General features: G+C 39.5%; 2 pseudogenes; both read right to left on the minus strand.

Annotated features, from left to right (window-relative positions):
* LOC131293816 (putative nuclease HARBI1) overlaps positions 1-13,731 on the minus strand; it is a 51,625-nt pseudogene extending 37,894 nt beyond the window's left edge.
* Positions 13,732-15,705: 1,974 nt separating this feature from the next.
* On the minus strand, positions 15,706-19,018 carry LOC131293817 (putative nuclease HARBI1; annotated as a pseudogene).
* Between the last annotated feature and the right edge of the window lie 1,546 nt (positions 19,019-20,564).

The raw sequence follows: 20,564 nt of genomic DNA on the forward strand, positions 1-20,564 counted from the left end.
AAATAAGTAAACCAGATCCAAATATTGCGCAAAATAGCATCAAAATAATCAGTTTTATATCAATGATCACTTCAAAAACCGCGCATAATTACCAAGCAATGAAGAAAACATGATTTATTATTTTGACAATCATTCATGAATTTGAACCAAATGTCAACAAGACAACGATAACCAACCTACAGCTCTATAAGCCTTGGGAAGTTTTGCCTTCACCAGAGTTGTTTTGATCTTGCCACCGCTTGCAGAGTGAAATTGCTATTCACCAAAAAGTGAATAAAAGAGTAATAAAGCGGCAGTTTTCGTTAGTATTTGGTAAGTAAACGTTATTGAGATAGATAATAATCAGAAAGAACCCAAAAGAGTGTCAATTTCGGTACATTTTTTCTTCCAAGGTTCAACGCGAGCAGCAGCGGCGCCAGAAGGTCAAACGCGGTGTCATCGGTGGAATGAAAGTTTGGTGCAAGGAGATGGTTGATTTTTGCGGTCCCAAGCTTGCGGCTCTAAGTGAACAAACGGTCTGAAAAGTGATTAAATATCTTTGAATAAAAAATGTTCTTTGAACATAAAATTACAACTTGGGAATTTTCCTTTGTATATGATGACAATATATTGAAAACATCGCCTCCATTAAAACACCGCGCATTGTATAAAAAACATCGCGTCACGCCGTTTTTGTCACGCAACCTACATATTTCGCGGGTTCCATCAGTACTCTGATGATACCATGAAAAGCATTCTTTTGATAGTTCAACATGCGTATTTTTGTTACTCGGGTACTGAAGACCGCCGCACTACACTTTTCACGCGATGCTACACATTTCTGCCGCTAGGGTCGTGGCCGCGTAGACTGCTGGTGGCATCCGGTGCTGTCGCCCACGAAGCCGCCTAATTTTTTCGAGCAGCTGACGCTCTCGCCTCCTGAAGGCTGTCCTGGCTGGCTCGTCCATTGCCAGGATTCTTCCGCGAAGGGTCGGGTTCCGGCCGAAGCGCCCAACACTTATTAGTGATTTGGATTGAAGATATGTTAAATAAGCGATTCCCTCTCAGTGTCAACTCTTTAATACGAAGTATAAACGATATGGCAGAGGAAATCCGCAATACGTGAAAATTCGATATACGTTATAGCGTTCGGTCCCAAACATTCGCGTACTGCAGAGACCAACTGTACTGTGTTTCTCCTCTCAGGTGATTTCAGGCAAACTCTTCCCTTAGTGCCACGATCCACCTATGCTGATAAGATCACCTGAACTTGCCTTACTCATCGGTGTTGTTGAGCAATTTTGAAAAGCTTTAGCTAAGCATAAACAGGCACGTCCAAATGCTACAGGATCTACTTCTACTTTCTCCAAACAGTTATTAGACATCGACAATACTGCCCATACTCGCATATCAGTCCCATTTGACTTTTCATCACTTTTGAGTTAGACCCATGACTAATGTTCATTTTCAATATATTTTCCAAAAAAAATCTCAAAGTGGCCATTTAGTGCATGCTAATGTGAAAAAAATACCCAATTGACTGCGTCCCATATTGAAAGTACCCGCATAACAGTCCCATTTATGATTTCTTTGCTTAAAATACAGAAAAGTCATAGTTATTGAAACTTCAACAATTTTGTAATGTAAAGTAATTAAAATAATCAACAAATAGTAGTAATTCAAGTGTTTTTAACGAATTATACACTGTTAAAGTGCAAATATCCGTATGGAATGAAAACCCTAACAACGATGTTTTGACAAGCAAGGTAAACAAAGTATGCTATAAGATGGGACTGATATGCGAGTACTTTTGCTTTCGCCTTCGAAAGTACCCGCATATCGTGTCCCATCTAGTTTATTTTCACCATTTTAATATCAAAAGCGTTTATTTTATATAAAACGTCATTCTCAGTGAAATGTTTATGTTACAATGCAATAGTTGTGATCAACCAATCATGTATTTTGTATCACTAATAACAGCAAAACAATTTCTAAAGTAAAAATGTTCAATCGTTATTTTCTCAAAATGGTGATTTTGCAAATGGGACTCATATGCGAGTATGGGCAGAATACACCTTAGCAGATTCTTAAAAAGCTCTAATAGAAACCCGATTTAGAAAACTAACATGTACGTCATACATGGCTTACCAGGCGTACATAAAACATCGTTCATTCAATTAGTCTGCTTGATTAATAACAAAATAAGGATGATAATCATTAGCAGCCTCACTATAAGCTTATTACGACGAAGTGTAAATACAATGAAATTAATGTACTTAAGAAATATAATGTGACCTTTAAACCAATTTTTAACAACATCAAGCGGGTCAGCTAGTACTATTATATAACACGAAATTGTGGTGTTTCTCCCCGCCGCAATCAATGTGGACAATCCCGCCAGGTGGTGCTGCAAAAACAACATATTTTTGGATTTTTCTATGGGTGAATTATTTTTTCAATCTTTTTTATAAACATTTTAAAGATTTTTTTTTAGTTTGATGTAAAACAAATTAAATTTACCACAAACTTTCATTCGAAATATTGTCATCTGAAAATTTATTGATATTTAAAGCATCTAACGCGGACATAGGGGGTGCCCATGGCGCAGTGGTAGCGCGAGGAAACACCACGCCACAGGTGTGGGATCGAATCTCGAGTCTGGCACCCCCCGGTATTACGAACGGCTGACCACCGATCTATAATATACCGTCTTTCGGTCACACAAACTCTCTTCGGAGAGAGGCCTTGTCCCACTAGGGGATGTCGTGCCACATAAAAAAAAAACGCGGACATAACATCTCCTAACGAAGAGCTACTATCTGAATATTTTGAACTTGTACCATTATCTTCTTGGTTTTGAATTGGCAATGAACTATTACTATTTGAGGAGCTGTAATCTACGAAAAAGGGTTTTACTGCGTGTGGGAATGGGATTTGTATTTTAAATTTTTTAACGATTTAGCCAGAGATATTGTTGAAATGTTTGTATCGGATGGTTGTAATGCTCTCATAAAAATGTCTTTAATATTGAATTCTCGTTACATTTTACGGACGTGTTCTCTTCTATCCCTTCTTTATATTTCATTTCTACCTTTTGCTGCTTCGTCTCCTAAGGATCTAAATGGACAGTAGAAGGCATTTTGTACCAATTGTAATGATGTATGTAAAACCTGTATGTGTCTTTGCAATAAAGACTAATAGTTTTTGGATTTCAAGGCTGTGAACAGTTGATGGCTATTAAAATATTTCGAAACCTTTCTATAAGTTCTGTTTCTATTTGCAAAATATAGCTCAATTTTTCTATGTTTGAAAAAGCCCGATGACAAACATTTCCCGTCGTACTATTTCCCCTCATTTGCCTTGATTCATCTACTTTAACACCAAATTCCTTGTACATCTTTTTCAGTACAATTTTTTTTAGATCATTGAACATGTTTTTATAATTTTTAGTAACCTTCCATTTTTTAATTCAATTCTGTACGAAATTTGGAGCAAGCATTCAAAAAAAATCTCTTCCAACAGTGCAGTGGAGATATTTCATTAGATGAATTCTCAGGATTTGGAGTAAATCAATTTTATAAGTGATCTACACTGTTCATTTCTGTTGGTTTTGCACAATGTTTGCATAGACAGAGTGTTGGTTAAATATGCCAAATTTTGTCCATCAATTAAACTCATATAAAATGAATAGTCTACCGCCACATAACTTGTTTCATTTGGCTGAATTGTATAAAGAACTAACCGGGTTATTTGGCTTTTGATTTCGTCTACTGTATTTAAAACTTTTGTTTTTTTTTTACTCTTTCGCAAACTTGATCACAACTGGCCTGCAAAACCTAACGCTTTGGGACATCAAGTTTATCCAGATGATATCTGAATCGTCACTAATGAACGAAATTTTCTCCGGAACCATGAAACGGGTGATTGTAAATGCCATGTCCACTAGATCCGTCAATGCCCCACAAGCACAATAATACGACGCTTAGTGAATCACACAAAGAAGATGAGAGGTGCCGCAAGATTTCTGCTTTTTGTATTTCAATTATTCTACACGCAGTGTAATTAGTGTTGGGTCAAGTAACACTTTTTGATGTGCCTTACTGTGGTACCACACACAGTGTGTTTACTGTGCTGTTCATTTGTGGTAGCACAGTTAAGTGTCATACGGTCATACAACGTCTCTATTTAAAGGGTGTCCCAGAAACTATCGAGACGACGAGCAGCTCAGCGAGCTCGGTGGATGGACCAAGAAGAGCAGAATCTGCGAGACATCGGATGCGACCGGGGTTGGAGGGCTGCAGCCATGGACCGAGCTACCTGGAGAACGATTGGTGACCAGGCCATCTCAGCACAACGTGCTCAACTGCGAGCGGGTCATTGAAGAAGAGACCCTACCAGCCATAGCTTCGGGTGGAGATAGGGAATTCAATGGGCCAGAGCGAGATGGTGATATTCTTGTCTCTTTTACACCAACGCAGAAATTCCCCCGTCCCGCCACTGCCAGAAATCTCTCCTTACCGCGCCCATCTGTTGCCGCGGCAGCTGATCCGAACTGAAAAATCGAGGTTTGTGCATCAAAGTGCGCATGCGCAATGCAATACGGTACGAAGTTTAAATGCCCTGCGCTATCGGGTCTTCGAAGACCCAGCGCGAGCGATCGAAAACCCAGCGCGAGCAATCGTAGACCAGTCGAATACCCAGCGCGGTCGAATACGGACGTACGGGTACCCGTACGGGTATACCCAGCGCGGTCGAATACGTACGTACGGGTACCCGTACGAGTATACCCAGCGCGAGCGGTCATTCATGCATACGTACGCAGCGCAAGCGATCGCTAAATGAAGAGCAAAAACCGAAACGCGGTGGCCATATGAATTCGCTCCGCGAGAGGATTAAATGGCTAGAGCGGGTTGAGCGCGAACGATGCATTCCCATACAGTCCATACAAACGACTACGCAGTAGATATATATTGGGCCTTTAGCACACCGTTCTCAACAAAGAGCGACGGTCTTGCGGTAGGTGCGCAGAGGCCGGAGTGGAAACAACGCGGTTCGATTCCGCGTAACAGCTCGAGACATGAGAATGTGTAGAAGGAAGAGAAGAGAAAAAGAGCGAGGGCCCCGAAAGGGACCACCATTTTTCGTTTTTGCCGCGGCAACTTCGGTTTTGCTTCGGAAATTTCCAACCAAATCTTTCTGAATATTCGTGTCCCGATTTGGCCACAATTTGGCTGGCTTTACTTCGTGCAGTGTTTCGGGGGGAAGAAGACATTACAACCGTTTGTCCACGATAATTCTTAATGTTTTTAAAACCTGCTGTTCTGGCGTAGAATCAATTATAATGCTGTAGTATTGAGCTAATTTTATCTCTTCAATAATTTTCATTCTTATTGAGTTTCCAAGAAGATCAACGAATTCGTCGCATATTTGAAGTGATAAATAATTGACGTGACCTTTTCCCTGACTTGCATACTCGCTTAAATAATCTAAGCAAGATAGATAATTTCCTTTGTCTTTTGAATCAAGGTCCTCGCTATGGCCACGAAATGCTAGTCCTAACCGGCTTAATAATTTTATTGTTGATAATATTCGCTTCAGCACTTCTCGCCAGTATCTTGTTTCGGTTTCTTTTTGTTGTTCTAATAGAGTATCAATAGAGTGATTGAACGCCAATTGTTCAAACCAATTGTTCACCACCATTTAAATTAGAAAACATTTTGCCGCGATAGCAATATACATTTTTACTCGTTTTCGAAAACTTAAGCCATACACGTTTTTCAACCATTTTTCTATAAAAATGGTTTTCTGTCAAGCCTCTTGAACAAACCACCCTTTTATCACTGCAGATAGATTGGTTATTCTGGATGCTACTAAAGTTTTCAGGCTTATTTAGCTATACGTAATTAATTGCTTCTGCTGATAATATTCTGGGCCATAAATCTATGAATCATAAATCTGGGCTAAATCGTTTACATAGCAAAAATCGCTCTAAAAATCATTTGCATTGCACTGCTCACCCACTTTATTTGCATCGACGAAATGTGTAGTTTCTTCAGTTTGTTGCGTCCATGCTCATTAGAATCTCTATCGCTGGTGCTCGTGGGTTGTATGTTATGGCTGGTTTGGTTGACGTCGTTGTTGCTAGGTTGCTATAGATTTGTTTTCGAAGAGTTTTCTTGGGTTTTTGTAATTGTTCGACGCTTTTCAGAACCACTTTCGAAACGCTTCATTTTCTGATCGAAAACGACAAATAGTCGTTCCTATAATTGAGTAATAACGAGCACGTCTTTAAGTAAACTGACAAGTTGCAAGCTCACGACACGACTGAGCGTTATTGCAAACGATATACACTGGGCCCAAAGTTAATCCGGACGCTCAAAAAATGAGCATGCGTCCGACTTTGTGGTCGATTTTAGAGTACTTAGAATTGATAACAATGATTTTTGTTCATTGCATCTTCTTGGTGCACCTTCTTACGAAGTACGTGCAAAAAGAACGGTGAAAAAAATCGTACCCAAGCGGCGCAATAAACAATAGAGTGGAAAAAGTCAGAATTTTGACGGCCAATCGCAAAGTCGGACAGTTATATTTCATCGTACTTTTGTTAGCTAAAGTGGTGTGTAAGTTAGTTTCGACACTTGATATTTGTTATTATCGATGCAGAAGACTCTTGGGCATCGTTAGAAGCTCTCGGATGATTCGATTTATTATATTATTGAAGTTTTTATTGAAATATTCGTCACACTACTTGGTTGGAACGAAACATCATCCATCCATCCATCCATCATAACGATGGAAAAAGTTTTTAAAAACACATGAAATTAGACTTACATTAGCAAACTAACAATTTCAGACATCATAAAAAAAGTATAAAACTTCAAAAAGTATCGTAAAATCACCAAAGAACTGCTCTTTGCATCCTCCTTCAAGTACATCCTGATTGTGCTGCAAAAAATAATTTTGAATTGGAATGTAGAATACAAACATTACAGTACAGAAGATTCTACTCCTTCCCGGGTTTCTTTTAGTTGTAATTGTATTGTGATATGTCATGATCATGTGTGATATGTCTGGAAATGGCATTCTGGTTCACAATTGTTGGAGAAGATGAACTATCATTATTATTATTATCTACTGTTCTTTCGTCGCTTTCGCACGGGAGCGAGGGTTGCACGCAGCAAATGCAGCACGTACCAGGTTTGTTTCACTAACTGACTAAACTGACTGACTATCACTAAAACTGACAAACTTTCGCGTACTTGCTAAACGGTACTTTATTGATTCGATCGGTTTCGCGATAACAGCCGAAAGGTCCGGGAACGTAAACAGAAAAAAAGAGGCCCGTCGATCCGTTGATCGACGGTTTTATAGGCTTCATCGCTCCCCTCCACTTCCCTATGCGTGGGAGCGTTGCCCGTAGCGAAAGCTCTCCCACGCGCTCTCTCCTGTGACGTACCAGCACGCGGTGATAAGCTGACATTCCAGCACGCGGTCTGGCACGTCACACGATCTTCCGGGTCATGGAAGGGATTTGCATATTGATGGTCGCACGGAGGACGTCATCAATATGCGCTTATCGCATGATCGCGCGGATGACATAATTGATATGCGCTCATCGCATGATCGCGCGGAGGACGTAATTATTGTCGATCAATTATTTCCCACAACCATCTACATTACTCACTTCTTTATATTAGTCTAAGATTACACTTTTTCGCCGATCTTCGTTGATGATTGTTGTTGTTGATTGTAGATGAATTGTTGTTAGATCCTCTGAGTTAGGATGAATTGTTGGAATAGCTGCAACAACAACCATGTAATAACGTACAGTAACATATTCATGAGTGAGTGAGATTTATCCATTTGATAGTTAGCCGCATTAAAATGTGCTGAACAGATCACATCATTCGGCGAAGGCACCCATTCCCCGTCCCTGTTGCAGAACTTTATCCAAGTATTCCGCAGCTCGGTATTCCCATATGGGAACGCATGAAATGAAATGTGGGTCACCTGTTTTTTTACACTATATCGATTATTTTTGCATAACAAAACTGAACAAGCGTAAGCCATTTTCACAGCCATCTTGAAGAATCGGTTTGTTTGGTTCTCGAGCGTTGTCGTTGGCTTACTTTCTGAGGACGATTCCCGCCAAATTTGAGTAGCAGCGTACTGTTAAAAGCTATTTTTCGATTTTTTGCAGTCTAGACGTCAAAATGCTCTACATTCTGCTACCTTATCTGTGTATGTGTATTTATCTTGGTGGAGATGAACAGTAAGTTTTCTGTTTTCATAATGTTTTCTAAGTAGGCAATGTTAAAATTGCAAATTTAGCGGTCGTTTCGCTAGCAGCAGCTCAAGACATAAGACACGCTAAATGTGAAAATGTTTATTTTCGTCAATCTCATCGTAAGGTGCATTTTTCACGGAATTGAATAAAATAAAGAATTTGTTACATAAAACAGAATAAAATCAATGGATTCCAAAACATTAAATTTTTTTTTTAAATAATTCGCTTGTACTAATGTTTTGAAGAAGTTTAGTATTATTTCAAAATAATTTTCAATACAAAAATGAAAAAAAAATTGGACCTGATACTTTAATCATCGATAAAAATACAGAAACGAATCTGACGAAAAGACACACTCCCATAATGTTTTGTTGTATAAAGTTCGCGGCTTTGGCAATCAAGTGTCGGAACGGCATCGTTTCGCAACGCCCATCGTTTTATTTGTCCATTAAACATTTTTTCAGTGGCTTAATTTGTTTCTAATCGAGAATCCTTAAGGGCTTAGGAGACTTGTTTCCCTGGTGTACGTGGATAGTCAGTCCTCTCGTACAGGGGAGGGTCCGGTCTCGGTTGGGATTCGAACACACGCCGTCGAGGTGGTCGGTGCTCATGGACCGATTTTCTAACCGGCGCTACCGCTCGGCTGTCGCGGACCCCCGGTACTTAGAAGGTACTAGAAGAGATGATTTTGGCACCCTTCATCAGAACTGTACCTCCTAACCGTCATACATCGTGGTGGGTATTCCATGCTAACCCAGTGAAGTGGACAGGCATAAAAAAAAATACCTTGAAGGCCTAATAAATTCGTCTCTTGCGCCAGTTCTGGTATAGCATCTGTGGCAGCGCCATTGGCCCTAACTGAGTCCTAACGTGGTTCCCTATCTTGGTTTCAATGAACGATGGTAACGCCTTCAACGCCTCTAGTGGAACCGCGATTGCGTCGACTTTGCTGTCCATGAAGACTCCGGCACAAATTAAACGGCTTCTACCAGCTCTGTGTACTTCTAAGTAGCCGTCGTCTTGTTCGCTGTTAGATTTACCTGCTGGTCAAGGAGGACGCCATCTGTTGAGGCTTGAATCATCTCCAAAGAAGTTACAGCAGATAAGCGCATGGCAAAATGGGGTATCGTTGTAGGCCACAAAAGTAATAAAGGATGCTGCAGCAGGCTAGCTTGGTGAAAAGTGAGCTAGCTTGGTTGCTGATGACGCATATTTTTTTCCCGGACGAGTCTGAAGGACCTACGGCCCACGAGTTTTGTGCTTATTGCATTGCATCACGAGGAGTACATTTTAGAAGCAATATGAGTACTATGACCCATTTTTTCCTATTAGTCGTTGAAGCTGGGGGATATGCACCATATTTCGGGAGTTTAACTCGTACAATTTTGTTAGTTAAAATAAAAAAATCCTCTTATGTAAACCCAGAAAAGCTGTTTTGAACTTAGATGAAAAGTATAATTGTAGTTAGTCCATCTTTCCCAGTGTTTTCTTGGCTCACGGACCAATGATATATGCACATCGTACTTTGCGTTACTCTCCTTCAAGATGGTGTTCCTTTCGACGTAGATTTCATACTGTGCATTTCTCTCAATGAAATAGTAGCAATTAACGTGAATACCTAGTGTTACAAATGGTTTGTAGAAACCCTGTAACGATAGCAGCTTAACGTATCGGGCTGAGTACCAACAGATTATTTTGCCCGTGGAACTCACGGGCAAAAGGATATAAAGGGGGGTCCACAGACGTGGCAGACTCAGTGTGAAAAAATGCAATAGCAATAAAGGACTAATTTTTTAGTTTATTCCACTAGCGAAATTCTTAAAGAATTCCTTTGTTTTTCTCACTCACGTTGCATTTGCAACACCTAGAATTGCAGTAAAAACGTGAGGTTTGTGTTTGAAAAAAAAAGGTGTGTGTGTTTGTGGGTAAAATAATAACCACAGGAACACAGGAAAACACAGTAGATGAGCAGAGTGAGCTAGGTGGCTCACTCTGCTCATCTAATTGAGCGAGCAGGCTCTGCTCTGCTCACTGAAAAGAGCTACTTGACACAACACTAGTTGCATAGGTTGTTTGTGTTACCAGCCGTTTGAGGATACGAAATGGAAGGCCAGTAAGCACAATCGATTTTTTTTATTTACCTAATGTCAAGTGAAGAAATATGGTTTTAGTAATGTTCTGAATGTTCATTTTATATCTGCAGGACTAAACCAAAACTATGCGCCTCGAAAAAACAATTTGAACGCCTCGTTGATCTATTAGCGGGGAATCCGGAGGCAGCATCCAACAATGCACTATGGAGCCAAAAGAGCAAATTGCCGGGATAAAATTCGGAAGCAAATGTTTTGCAATTTTTTCATTATAATATCGTGTAATACTATTATATTACACGAAATTATGATGTTTCTGGACAATCCCGCCAGGTGGCGCTGCAAAAACCACATATTTTTGGACTTTTCTATGGGTGCTTTTTTTTCAATATTTTTTTTATATTAACTTAAAGATTTTTTTTAGTTTGATGGAAAACAAACTAAATTTACTGCAAACTTTCATTCAAAATATTGTTATCTGGAAACTAATTCATATTTAAAGCATCTAACGCGAACATAACGTCTCCTAACGAAGAGATACTATCTGAATATTCTTAACTTGTATCATCATCTTCTTGGTTTTGAATTGGCAAGGGTTTGTTACAATTTGAGGAACTGTAATCTACGAAAAATGTGTTTACTGCGTCTGGGTAAGGGATTTGTTTCTTTATTTTTCAACCATTTAGCCAGAGATATTGTTGAAATGTATGAATCGCATTGTTGTAATGCTCTCATAAAAATGTCTTTAATATTCGGATGATTATAATGCTCTCATAAAAATGTCTTTAATGTTGAATTCTCGTTACATTTTACGGGCGTGTTCTCTTCTATCCTGTCTGTATATTTTATTTCTACCTTCTGCTGCTTCCTCTCCTAAGGATCCCAATGGAGCTGGGGCATTTACAATGATTTCACCTACATGCGCAAGAACTTTATGGACAGTAGAAGGCATTTTTTACCAATTGTAATTATGTATGTCAAACGTTTATGTGTCCTTACAATAAAGACTAATAGTTTTTTAATTTAAAGGGTGTGAACAGTTGATGGCTATTAACATATTTCGAAAGCTTTCTATAAGTTCAGTTTCTATTTGCAAAATATCGCTCAATTTTTCTATGTTTGAAAAATCCCGACGACAAACATTTCCCGTCGTACTATTTCCACCCATTTGCCTTGGTTCATCTACTTTATTTTTTTTTCCAATACATTTTTTTTTTCGATCATTATACTTGCTTTTATATTTTTTAGTAACCTTCCGTTTTTAAAATCCAATTCTGTACGAAATGTGCAGCAAGCATTTGAAAAATCTCATCCAACAGTGCAGTGGAGATATTCCATAGTATAAATTCTCAGGATTCTATTCTAAGTGCTCTACACTGTTCATTTCTATTGGTTTTGCACCACATATACAACATGTTTGCATAGACAGAGTGTCGGTTAAATATGCCAATATTTTTCCATCAATTAAACTCATGTAATATGAATAGTTTACTGCCACATAACTTGTTTCATTTAGCTTAATTGTATAAGGAACTAACCTGGCTATTTGGCTTTTGATTTCGTCTACTGTTTGTATTACTTTATCTTTTGACTCTTTCGCAATCTCGATAACAATTGGCCTGCAAAACCTTACACTTTATGGCATCAAGTTAATCCAGATAATACCTGAATCGTCACTTATGAACAAAAGACGGATAGGCGTTAACGCCGACACTAGTAAATCACTGTCTGATGCGGTATTTTCTCCGGAACTATGAAACGGTTGATTGTAAATGCTGTGTCCACTAGATCCGTCAATGCCCCACGAGCACAATAATACGACGCTTAGTGAATCACACAAAGAAGATGAAAGGTGCCGCAAGATTTCTGCTTTTTGTATTTCAATTATTCTACACGCAGTGTGATTGATGCTTACTTTACTTTCAATGAACTCTAACGCATACCTAATGTTTTCCTTGCAAGAAACACTGTTTTTCAAAATGTTTATGATATCAAAACGTATATGTTGTGTAAGAGTACAAACAGAATGAAGAGTTAGTGTAGGGTACATTATTCCGAGGAATTTTGGGTATTAAAAGATGGGTTTGTGAGCTGTAGAACAAGTAAAAGCGACCTAATACATTCAAAGCAAAGCAAACCAAATTTCATTCTTTGCCATTGACTTGGCTTGTCTTTCCCCTTTTACGTGATGTTCAACCCCTACCCTGCTTCACATTTTTACGATACGATCATCGACCTATATTTCATTCAATGAGAATTTCATATATTTCTTACCACACATGATGCGGCGTATGGCATGATGGAGACGCCTAGTCCGCACAGCAAAAGTGTAGCAATAAGTCACACAATATATTTCAAGCTGTTCTCTCGATTAAGGAGAGAATTCTGGACTTAAAGAGGAAGAAGTTAAGTGGCAAGCTCGTTTCCTTCGACCTCTCACAGGCCTTTGATCGAGTAGACAGGGATTTCCTCTGGACTACCATGACATCTCTGGGCTTCAATCCACAGCTGGTGAGTCTTTTGAGAACAATTGGAGAGCGTTCCTCATCCCGCTTGCTGATCAATGGTCAGCTCTCCCCCTCCTTTCCTATCCAACGATCCGTCAGACAGGGCGACCCTCTTTCCATGCACCTGTTTGTACTTTACCTACTTCCCCTTATCACGAGAATCGAAGGCATTTGCTGCGACCAGGACGATCTGGTCAATGCTTATGCTGACGACATCTCAGTGGTGACGACCTCCCTATCCAAAATCGAGCGGGTTAGAGATGCGATAGAGGCGTTTGGCATATGCTCGGGGGCAAGGCTGAACGTGGGGAAGACTGTCGCCCTCGATATCGGCCACATCACCGCTACCAACAAGATCCATGTCCCATGGCTACGCACCGTGGAGCGCCTTCGGCTACTCGGGATTTTGTTCTCCAACAACGTCCGCGAGGCCATGGGACAAAACTGGGATGTGGTGATACAACACTTCCGTCGACTAGTGTGGCTTCACCGGGTGAGGGACCTGAATCTTGCCCAGAAAGTTGTGTTACTAAACACCTTTCTCCTCCCAAGACTATGGTTCGTAGGATCGGTCTGCGGGGCACGACAACTGGATGTGGCAAAGGTCTCAAGCATCATAGGGTCATTGCTTTGGAATGGCTCTGGAGGAATCCGGATACCTCTGCTTCAACTAGCTCTACCAAGAGACCGGGGTGGGCTGAACCTGCACATCCCAAGCATCACCTCATACGCGCTGTTGACTAACAGATACGTCGCCGAGCAGGGGTACCTGCGTATTGGTTCGCAGCACATCGCGGTTGCGGGAAACCCGCCCAATATCGCAGCAGTACCATCGACGTACCCTTGCCTGCGGACTGTTATTCAACATCTCGCCTATGCCGACGCTGACACCAGAAGGAAGATGTCTACCCGATCACTCCGTCGGATGATGATAAGTAGACTACCTAACCCCAAAGTAGTCCAAAGGGCGCCAGCAATCCGCTGGAAGCCTGTCTGGGCCAACATCGGCAGCAGGAGACTGTCTGCCACTCAGCGTACAACACTTTTCATGCTGGCACATGGGAAAGTTGAACATGGAGAGCTTTTCTTGAAAATGGGGAAAACCACACACCCCAACTGTTCGTATTGTGCGTCTGTAGACACCCTGGAGCACAAATTTGCTTTGTGTCCACGAGTCGCTCCGGCCTGGGACCTGCTGCAGCAGCGACTGAGAGGAGAAGCAACAGGGTGTCCGTCCTCCTTCGTCGACCTTCGTTTTCCACGACTAAGTGGACTTAGCCCGACAAAACGAATATCTGTTTTACGTTTGTTCTCTAACTATGTAATCCACATCATTGGAAACAATGATGCTGTGATTGACATAAACGTCCTCGACTGTTCCATGTAAATACTTTTAAAAATAGAAATGTAAGCTTACTTATATACACGTACAATAAACGATATTTTATAAAAAAAGTAGGTGATAAACTATAAGCTTCACATATAAAGTACAGAATAACGTAAAGATGCGCGCGTATGCGCAAAAAAAACTATCATTTATTGTTACAAAACATTCTAGGCTATAAGTGGGTATACATCATATTACAATCTTTCACAATCCTTAGCGATGGCGTAAGGTTAAAAACAGAAAATTGAAAAAATTTTCAGGAGTTTTCCGAAACAATGCTTAATATTTTGTGACATTCTATTTCAATTTACTTGAACTGTCAACAATTTTAAAGCATGATAATATAGCTTTCCAAAACTCTACTTGAAATTCGATTCCGACCATTATTAAGGAGTTACGGACCTTCAAAGTTGATGGATTTTTTTCAATTTTTCACGCAATATTTTCACAAATCTTGACTTTGACGGGCTGTTTCTCAGAACCTGGAAGAACAGGGGCTCTAGTTTTTGGGTCATTTCTTAGTTTCATTTTGTAGTTTAAGAAAACATATGTCATTTTTCTGAAATACAAAAATTAATTTTTGATTTTTATCCCGGCTTCGCTCCATCGTGCAATGGTGGCAGCATTTTATTTTGGACAAATATTGCAAAGAAATTGAACTCTATGGGACCAGCATCAAAACACTATACGTGGAAATTGGTAAGATTTTCATGTTAAAATAAAATAAATTAAATACTTTCATTTGTGGCATGGAAAGAGAAAAAATACAAATCGAAAAAAAATTGCGCACAACAGAAGGGAAATGAATAAAACTGGAGGAGGAAAACCGAATTTGATGGCTATTGACGACTTGGACGAAAACATTATTTCTATAACAAACATGGAAAAACATTTCGAAGGCGTTCCAGCTACGGCTTGTATTGGAGTCCCTACCACTTCCGCTGAAATTATTGAGCAAGAGGCAGAAGAATGTGAAATAATTTCAGAGAACCCAGTAGCACCTATGTCATCTTCAACGCCAAACTCCAACGATTTTGAATGTTTAGATACTCCCGGTAACGAAGAAAACATGGAAACAGCGAGCTCCAGTAAAAAGCGGAAAAATTAGATGGAGCTGCAAGAAATGAATGATGATTTTAAAAAAATTATCATGGAACAAAACAACAAAATTATAGAGATGCTAGTTGAATTTACAGCATCTTTTAAACTATTTGTGGAAGGGACTCTTAAATTTCAAAGCGAACTATTAGCTAAACTGAACAAATAACTTTAATTTTTTTAACTTTAATTACATTAAAAATATAAAAATATCAAAACTTAAAAAATAAACATAAAAAACCTCATAATTCAAATCTTCGGCATTGTTCTTTCAATAACATGTAAGTCTTAACAATTACTCGTTTCAATTCTCAGAATATTTCATTAAATTTATCGAAACACTGTGTGGAATAAAGTTTATTCTTCCTCAGGCTCCGATATTCCATTTGTGATACACAAGTTGTGTAAAGCGCAGCAAACATTTACAATGCGTACACACTTTTGTGGTGCATAATGAAGTTGTCTAGCTCCGAGAAGGCAACGAATCTTATTTTTTAAGCAACCAAATGTTTGTTCCACAAGCTTCAGGGCTGTTTTCTTGCGGATTTCTATGCGGTTTAACTAACCATGGCTTGGACGCGTAAGCGGAGTCACCTAATCAGGCAAAGATAAGACAAACTGTATCATCAAAACCATAAATATACAGTTACATTTGAAGTTAAATTTACCTAATAATCTAAAACATCTAGCTCCATTCGCGTATTTGTTTTCAAAATATGTATATGCAGGACTTATACTAAAAATGTATGAATCGTGATGGGAACCGCTAAATCTTGCGTCCACAAATCTTATTCGTTTTCGATGGTCACAAATCTGCAATACAATAAAATGTAATAGACAGTTTGATATGTGTTTCCGAAAACATACCATTAGTGCGTTCAGACTATAAAATCCTTTTCTATTGAAATATATAGTTGGATCATCTTTGGGAGGAATTATTCTAATATGTGTACCATAGATACACATTACCACGCCAGGAATTTCCGATTTTTCATAAAAATTTTGGTGCTGCTCTCGCAATTCTTCCTCCGTGCAATGTAGCGAAATCAAAACAAAATAATTTTCTCTCCATGGCTTTCAGCGTTTGGTTGAAAATTACAGAAAACTTTGACTGTGCCATTGGAATTGTAAAATCGTTCCCAACGCCGAGTTGATAGGATCCTTGTGCCAATAATTTTAATGTGGCAGCCAGTTTTTCTTTAGCTGAGATGCCACCTCTATGTTTTGGTGAGATTAGTGGAGTTATTTTGTCCAGAACATTTAAGAACAGAGGTTTCGACAACATGAAATTACGAAGAAATCTAGAAATAAATAAATGAATAATCAATTTTAGTTTCAAACATTCGCTTACATGCAAGAATACGGATAATTTATCGGATAAATTAAATACGTCTATGTTAACGCGTAAATTTCTTCCATGAATAGCTAGGTTGAAGTTTTCTTCTTCCCTCGAATTTTCAACCGCCATTAAGGATGCTAAAACATTCATCTTCACACTTGGTCAGAACTAAATCTGCATGAAATGCGAGAAATTACCTGCTTGTTGAAACGTTCCACAAAATCTCCTGCTCTATGAAATAAACGCCTACTGCGAGTCGCTTTGCTTCAAGCGACCGCTTCGCACAAAGCGCCTGCTTGCGACAGAAAACAGCCTCAGTATACCAATTCGAGCAGCGACAGCTACTTTTTAGCGGTCGCTTATTTTAGCGGCTTTTAAAACGACGATTTCATGATCGCCCCAAATGTGATATGTTTGGTTTGTGATAGCAGCTTGAAAATTTTAGGTACAATCGCTGCTTCGAGGTCCCCCGCGGCCGTTTACTTTGCGTACCGCTTAATCCGCCCCTGCTCTCCCGGCCTTCTCGTAGCCATTCGTTTCTACGACATTCCTACACGCCGGTCTCTGTTTGGCCATAATGACCCGTAACTGCGTGCGTTGTCGGACTTTAACCCCGCTGGTCACCTATTTGACCACCATATGTCCTTTGTCAGTTTCCGTTCTCGTCTCTTGTCCACCGTTTCCTAATCTTTATACTTTTCGCCTATCCCGTACCCGTTATTACTCCCTTCGTCTGTGTTTATCCCTCTGTTGAGTTGGTAGCCTCATGGCGAACAATTTAATATTAAAATAATAATATTAATAGTAATAAAAAATATTGCCGCCTGCGAAAAAGGAAACCGTGACCGCACTGCACCTTCGAATGCCACAAGAAAAAAAAGTTGCCAACAAGCACACTGAGGGACTGGGAGGAGCACGCATCAAACTAAGAAAGTCCCACGTATGCTAGTTTGATTGTTTTCTTGCAGCGCCGTATGCGAGTGCTTGAAACACTATCGGTAAACAAGGAGCAGAATGCCAGTTTTAGCGAAGCGCAACAGCATACAAAACGGATGCCACCTATGCGGCTCGGAAGCTTTGCAGCCGCATCAAATGCTGTACGTAAATGCTCTCTGTGCGATTCAGAGCATTTTATTGCAAAGTGTTCCCGATTCATTGCAATGAGAATGCACGATTATGTTTAAATTGCCTTCGATACAATCACCGCGCCCGTGACTGTACTTCGCAGTACAACTGCCGCCACTGTATTTCTGTATTTCTAACACCCGCTCGTATGAAATTTGATTTAAATCGTTCAGCTCAGGGCTATGCATGGGTATGTGGAGGGCATCATCAACATTTAGTTACCTATAAATAACATTTAAAAACTACTTCAATTTCGGATGCTTCTAAAGTACAAGTTTGGGGCAAATAATTCCTGGATTCTTATTTAATTTATTTTGTACAAATCCATTTCATTTCAATTTTTAACATTTTTTTCAGTTCAATTAAAAATTCATATTACCTACAACTAACTGTACAACTAACTGACTAACTACGTAAGTAACTTACTGACTAACTAACTAACTAGCAATCTAACAAACTCTAAACTCTAGCCTATATAGAAATGAAAAGTCACCTGGAGAGAAGCTAGGGTTTTTGTGCCCTTTTGTATGGCCCTTTAATATACGGTGCCTTAACACCTGTGCTTCTCTCCAGGTGACTTTTGGCGTTTTGCAATTTTTTCATTAGTAATTTTTTTACGTTGCTTTCGTGGGTGTCGGGACCCCCCACTTTTTTGAAAAGCTTCAGGACTTCTCCCAAATTTCCAACCGCTACCTTCTGGCTGTGTATCCGGTCCAGGTGCACTGCGTTGCAAACACTGGGTCGAGGAGCTGGTGGAACGCAATATTCATGCGTTGTTCTGAACGCATTTCGGCCGGGTCAATCTTGGAAGCCAACCACTGCATTACTGAGGAGACATAATCCTCCTCAAGTCTGATGCCTTTGGCATCGACTGACCAGCGTACAATTTATCCACCTTCGCACCAATCTTGGTACACCAGCGTTTGCAACGCAGCGCACCCTCCGGTACACGGGGCCACTACCCTGAAACAAGTAAAAAATCAAATATTAAATTTTAAAAAACTTGCACATTTCCACCTGTATTTTACCTGTCCTCATTGCCTGTAACTTTTGGTGTCTCTGGTAATGTCGGCTTTGGCACAGTACCAGCTTCTTCGATTTTTCCCGACCTGAAAACAAAAAAAAAACATCACCATGGGCATTAATTACCGAAAGAAGCACACACGGAATATGATCACCTTCACACAGTACTTACACAGCTTCCATGATGATGTCTGAAAATAACAATTGATGCAATTAATAAATTAAGAAATCAAAGAATGAATAAAATTACTTTTGCTTACCTTCGCTGATTAATTGCGATAAACAAATGATGATTGACGTTTGGCCGCTGTAATCACCCACACTGAAGGCATGCACTGTGAAACGCACACATTTTTTATTGGCCATAATAATTAAAATTTTCTGAATGCTTCCCTTTTCGTTATTTAGAACAATAAACGCATACATCTCCAGAGCAGGATTGAGTTTGATAACGTTTATTACCATAAAACATAAAGTATTGTTTATAAAGAACGTGGGAAACACTGATGCCTATCGCGAACGAAGTAGGTTTCCCCAATCGATCGATGCATTTTTATCGGTCGATAAAGTTATCTACTCGAATTTTGCATCGCGTACGCTTTTTCTGAATCGGTCGATATAAATTTATCGGTCGATAAGGCAACCAGTTTTCTGGCTGCTAATTAGCTACTTTTCTATGGATGTAAAAATCGCATGGAAGACAATCGTCATCCAGCTGGATCCAAGTATCCTTTTTTTACTGCTCAAGTGATACATTTGATAAACAAATGAAATCAGATGAAAGGAAATAATCAATAAAATCAGTGATTTTGGTAGAAATCACGAATTGTGAAGCTCAGTGGTGTTAGTTATTGTGGATTCGTTTTGATTTTTTAGTGTTCCATCATTAAAAATGATCTTTTAACTCGCTATCGACTGGTCCATAGCAGTGGATAGTATATCGATCGATAGGGTTCATCTTTTAGCGTTCGCGATAGAAATACCTATCGATATAGCAACTACTCGACAAATTTGTTCGCGTTTGACAGCCGTTTTATCCACTGATATATCGATAGATAACTTTCAACGTTCGCGATTGCTTAGTGAACCAAGTATCCTGAAAATGAACACTTGTTGGTCGATATACCTTATCGATCGATAGAGCAAAACGTATCCGATAGCCCCCACTATTTAAAAGCTTTTTGCAGCAAACGGTTTTTGCCGAAAATAAATATTGTTCATCCCAATGTGCCAAGCGAAGCTGTCACTTGACAGCCCCACCTCTGCCACCTTGAACAAAGCACATGGAAAGTGGAGTTCGTGCAGTGCAGTGAAATTAATAATTTTAATAAAAATAGAACTATGATTGGTTTTTCAGTGTTCTATTGTGTTGTGTTCATAAGGTATGTATATAACATTTGGTAAAAGAGTAAATGAGGCCCCGGCCTGGTTGCGGGTTTCCCCTGTTTTAGTACAAAGGCCACCCAAAATGTATGCAATAGGTAACACACACATGCTTTTAGTACATTACGTTAGATTTAAATTGATGTGTCTCGACTTCGAAAAAAAACGGTTACGGTTGATTAATTAAAGTGATTGATCAAATGTTTTAATTTAACGCACATAAACCTTATCATGTTTAATGATGCAAAACTGTTCTACTTTTATTATTTATTCCGTGTATGCATATTATTAACGGTTGATTAATGAAAGTGGTTGATCAAGTGTTTTATTTTAAGGCACATAAACC

This window comes from Anopheles ziemanni, chromosome 2 (genome assembly GCF_943734765.1).
Source record: "Anopheles ziemanni chromosome 2, idAnoZiCoDA_A2_x.2, whole genome shotgun sequence".
NCBI lineage: Eukaryota > Metazoa > Arthropoda > Insecta > Diptera > Culicidae > Anopheles > Anopheles ziemanni.